Here is a 5,802-nt window from a genome sequence, read left to right on the forward strand (position 1 = left end):
AAGGAGACTTTTTTTGTACTAGCAAAAAGTTGGAAACAATCTTAATGTCCCATTGGAGGAAACTAATCTTTCATATAATCGTGGAATGGAGTAGTAGTATACTCACTTTTGGGGTAATTACTCCAAAAGTGATTGTATTAAAAAGTATATACCATATATATATATAGACACACACACATTACTGGATAAGTTGATGGAATGCAGAATGATGAATGCGTGAAGATGATAAGATTTATATTTAAAGATTACACACCTATAACATGATACCATGTATTTTCTGTGGGTACATATGAAAGTTTGTAAAAGCACAGAGAAAGGTCTAAAATCATATATAATGAACACATAAAAGAGGCTGCCTCTGGGAAGCATTGATAGGAAATAAATTTCTTTTTTTAAAAATATTTTTTTAATTTCATTTTTAAAAAAATACAGTATTTTCATATTTTTCTTGGAAATGATGAATTTCCACATTTTTTGAGCAAGCTTAAGCCAAATAACAGAATATTTTGCTCAAAAATTCAGAGAAATTAGTGCAGCCACTATGAAAAACAGTATGGAGTTCCTCAAAACATTAAAATAGAACTACACCCCCACCAAAAAACAAAATGTTATATGATCTAGCAATTCTGCTTGAGTATTTACCTGAAGAAAACAAAATCACTCATCTGAAAGATATATGAACTCCTATGTTCATTGCAGCATTATTTACAATAGCCAAGATACGGAAGCAACCCGAGTCCATTGTTAGATGAACAGAGAAGATGTGAGATATATATAGTGTATGTATATGTGAATATACATATGTGTGTGTGTATATGCACACACATATATATGTGTATATGCAAACTGGATGTTGCAACGAGAGAGTTCCCCAGGTCAAAAACAATCATGCCAAAATTCACACACACACACACACACACACACACACACACACACACATATATGTATATACACAGGTGTATATATGTATATATATATATATATATATACATATATGCACACACAATTAAATTTTACTCAGCCATAAAAAGAATGAAATATTGCCATTTGTGACAACATGGATGGACCTAGAGGGTATTATGTTAAGCAAAATAAGTCAGATAAATACTTATATGTGGAACCTAAAAACAAAACAAATGAACAAACAAAACAAAACAGAGACAGACCCAGATTCAGAGAACTATTTAGTAGTTACCAGAGGGGAGGTGGGGGAAGATGGGTGAAATACGTTAAGGAGATAAAAAGGTATAAACCTCCAGTTATAAAATAAATAAGTAATGGGGATTTAATGTACAGCATAGAGAGTATAGTCAATAACATGTAAACACTTTGTATGGTGATAGATGGTAGCTGTGCTTATTATGGTGACCATTTCAAATTCTTTTTTTTTTCTTAAGTAGACTCTATACTGAGTGTGGAGCTCAACATGGGGCTGATCTTATGACCCTGAGATTAAGTGTCAGACACTTAACCAGATAAACTACTGAGGCACCCCTATGGCGACCACTTTTTAATGTATATAAATATTGCACTATGTTGCACACTTGAAACTAATATAATATTGTATGTCAACTATACTTCAACAAATAAAAATGAATATTTTCAGTAGACACTGTGGGCTGCCAATGTCACTGTCTGTGACTGATTAACTTATTGCAGTATTCTCAAACTTAGGTGTACTTTAAAACATAAAATACCAATACCTAGGTCTTACCTTATAGATTCATATTTACTTGTATTCTTGGGCAAAGGATTCTGAAAGTCTTAGGTTATTCTGATGTGCAGGTAGGGCTGTGAACTGCTGGGCCAAGGTAATTACACTTTCCTCACAAGTGATTTGTTACGAAAAATGCTTGTGTCTCAATCATGCATGGCCTGTGGCCCAAGTCCATGTGGAAGGAGACTTATTAGCAACTTCTGGGAGAGGCTTCCATGTTGACCAAAAGTGGGGCACAGGAATTTTTTTGTCTTCTTCTGTTAGATGTTGTCATGGTTGAATATGACATTTGAATATACCACAATTACCTTTTTTTTTCCCCTTCAGCAAGGGCTTAATTTGTCAGAAGGGCATTATGCTTGACCTCCAAATTTGGCTCACAATTTACTGATGAGATTCATAACCTTTGGGTTGCTCTGATATTTTGACATATTTGCTAGGTTCTGGGCTGCATCCTGGAAGGCTACTGTAACTTCTGGATCCTGCATGGCTGCAACAACCTTTGGGTCACTAAGAATTTCATTGAGACCAAGCATTCCTGCCATTTCAGGCATTCTTCCAGGAAAATTCCTAGGCATTCCCCCAGGAAAGCTACCTGGGAAAGAGCCATACTGAGCTCCTGATTGTTGTCTGGCTTCTTCCTCTCTCTGGGCTCTCTCATGTTCTTCCCGGGCCTTCTTAACTTTCTATTCTTTCTTTGATCTCTCACTCTTCACGTTTTCGCTCATACTTTCTCCAATGGTCAGCAATTTTCTGGGCCCTCAGTTGGAACTTCTTTCAGCATTGCACTAGCATCTTCATCATAATCCAGTTTTCAAGCAAGGGCAAGATCGTGTGCTGCTTCTTCCCAAAGACCAGTAGTCTGTGTGCTTTCCCTCGCCACTTGTAAGACTAAGCTGAATCAGGATTCATTTCAATAGGTCTGTCATAGTCTCAAATGGCAGCATTTGGCTTCTGTAATTTGATGAAGACGCTGGCTCTCTTGGCATATAGAATGGCCAAACAAGGATTCAGTTTGGTGGCATCTGTGAACCAGTTAATGGCCTTCTGTAGTTCACCATCATTTAGGACATCAGTGACAGCCACTTTTTTTTTTATCATTTCCCTGATCCACCATTTCCTCAGTTATAGTACATTCTCATCTCCCATTTCTTGAGGGGCAACAGTATCTGGTTCAGTCACACCTTCATTGTCAATATCTAGATCACTTTCCTCATTTGATGGTTCGTCTGTCTTTATGTTTTCTCTGCCTTCTTACTATCTGTTTTTTCTTCCTTGATACTGTCTTCTGATTTAGTTTTATGAGTAGCAGGTGGTATCCTCTCACCCCATGCTCTCCACCCACTCCCACAGGAAGCATGTTTCCTTGGGGTGCAGAATGCTCAGATCTTGCTTACACATTTTCACAAACGCCTGAAGCTCGCTCACTTTTGGGGGGGGCAGTCCCCTGTCCAGAGGCAGTGGCAGGTGGTAGGTGTGGGGGAGTTTGTAGCCTGATTCCAGGCGTGGGTACTAGCTCAGTGTGTCCATGTGGAAGGGGGCAGTTGCCATGAGGCAGAGCCTACCACAATTATCTTGAGTCACAAGTGGAGCTGAGTGGCTAAAAGACTGAGCTCATATGCTGAGGATGGTAGAGGGAAAGATGGAAAAGACCTAGGGTGCTGATGATAAATTAGTGAGTCACTGAATTAACCAAGACTGGAGCTGTGTTCCTTTGAGACTTATTGTTAAATGACATAATAAATGGTCTTTATTGTTGAAATCTATGTCCTAATACAATAGTATTATATTGAGCCATATGAAACTGCTGTTTCACCACTTGAAAATCTTATTTATTTATTTATTTATTTATTTATTTATTTATTTATTTATTTAATTGTGTGGAGGGAAGTGAAGAGGGAGAGAGTGAGATCTCAAGCAGGCTCCATGCTCAGTGCAGAGCCTGACTGGGGGCTCAATCTCAGGACCCTGAGACCATGACCTGAGTCAAAACCAAGAGTCGGATGCTTAACCAACTGAGCCACTCAGGAAACCCATCTACCATTTTTTTTTTTTTTTTGTACATTCCCCCACCATTACTCCTGATCTAAGGCAGATGTCTTCCTGATCTACTTTCACCACCTCCAATTTCCTCATCTGTACATTTTGACTCTGCTTTCATTGTATTTTTCTCTACTCTAAATATGTCATCTTCCAATAATTCCAGCCTCCAGTGGGATAACTAATCTAACATTCTTGTACAGAGTCTTAATAGTCTTGGCTATTATACTTTCATAGGTGTATATCTAAAATTTAATCTGTGTGTATAATCTATTTTTTCTACACATGGATATGTGATATCTCAGCCAAAATAATCAGCTGAGAAGACCATAGAACATGAGGTACAACTTGTTCTGGTAGGAGGAGTAGTTTAACTGCTGTAATAAACAATGCTAAATTTTACTGGCTTAATACAATAAAACTTATGTTTGCTCATTTTACAGTCCTATGGGGCAAAAGTGGAAGGGCTCTGCTCCATATGGCTTCCATCTCAATGAAATCATTAATTATATTGTTATAATCATCCAATATCTTGTGTTTTAGGGGCACTTGGGTGGCTCAGTGGTTGAACATCTGCCTTTGGCTCAGTGTGTGTGATCCCAGGGTCTTGGGATTGAGTCCCACATCACGTTTCCCGCAGGAAGCCTACTTCTCCCTCTGCCTATGTCTCTGCCTCTCTCTGTCTGTCTCTCATTAAAAAACAAAAAACCCACCACAACAAAAAAACTTCAATATCTTGTGTTTTAGTGGCAGTAGTTACCTAAAGAATTAAAAAAAATACAATGCGTAATTGTATAAAATAAATGCAATTTAAATATATTTTCATAAAAATGTAAATTACAGAAATGCAAAAATAAAAATTACTTTAAATATCTTTGTTATTTTTCTTCAAGAATAATCATTTATCCAAATTTAAAGGCAAAATGCAGTATAGCTATGAATATCAACATTTTAGATAATTATTTAGATAAAGCTAAATTTTTTAGCTTTTGACAATTTAATTCTAGGAAGTTTTATAAAAATAAAACTATTCATGATTCTAATATTCAATGTCTGTTTAGTTGCCAGTGTAAACAATGGATATTATATTTCATTCATGTTTCCTCTACACCTACATGTCTATCAATTTAAAGGTAAAATCAATTGTTTATTTTTAACCTCCAGATACAAGTGTTGCAAACATACACACCTTGGAAAAAGAAGAGAGACAAAAAAAAGTCACTCAGCAGTAGTGAAAATGATGCCCCCATACTAATGCAAGTGTCTGTGATCCTCATGCTGAGAAAGACATTGCCTAAATGGCCTTTTATCCTCTCAATCATTTCCTCTGTTAAATCCTCCCTGCACTCAGGAGCAGCAGCACACTCTACAACACCTTCAAAGCATTTGGATGCAGTCAGGTCTTGTTTTCCTGGGGGCTTTAACAGTGTTATTAGGCATGAGAGCAGATGTTTAGGGTATCAGGTTATATTATGTCAAAACTGAGCACCACAGCCCAAATAATAGATTTTTTTAAAAAGATTTTATTTATTTATTCATGAGAGAGAGAGAGAGAGAGAGAGGCAGAGACATAGGCAGAGGGAGAAGCAGGCTCTATGCAGGGAGCCTGATGTGGGACTTGATCCCAGGTCTCCAGGGCCACGCCCTGGGCTGAAGGTGGCACTAAACCGCTGAACCACCTGGGCTGCCCCCCAAATAACAGATGTTCACACTTCTTAAATTAATTTACTATATCCAAGTGCATTTTTGTTTTTTAAAATGTAGGGTTTTTTAATGTGTATGACTGAGGAAAGGAGCCCTTCCTGCCTGGGCCTAAGGGCATTACTGTTCACAGAGTTCTGACTTGGGCACTGATGGCCCAGCTCTAGGAATTCCCAGAAAAGAGGTCCATTTTATATGCCAGGGCTCATGTCTACCACAGAGGTGTAATGTCAATCTGGCATGAAAGAAAGATCGAATGTTTCCTGAACATATGAGAATTCTGCTTCATAAATTATCTGATAGAGAATGATTAGACAGTATATATCCTAACTCAAATACCATCA

At 37.6% G+C, this 5,802-nt stretch overlaps 1 pseudogene; it reads right to left on the bottom strand.

Annotated features, from left to right (window-relative positions):
* Window positions 1–1,090: 1,090 nt before the first annotated feature.
* Window positions 1,091–3,853, bottom strand: LOC100688790 (annotated as a pseudogene).
* Between the last annotated feature and the right edge of the window lie 1,949 nt (window positions 3,854–5,802).

This window comes from Canis lupus, chromosome 8 (genome assembly GCF_011100685.1).
Source record: "Canis lupus familiaris isolate Mischka breed German Shepherd chromosome 8, alternate assembly UU_Cfam_GSD_1.0, whole genome shotgun sequence".
Classification (NCBI taxonomy): domain Eukaryota; kingdom Metazoa; phylum Chordata; class Mammalia; order Carnivora; family Canidae; genus Canis; species Canis lupus.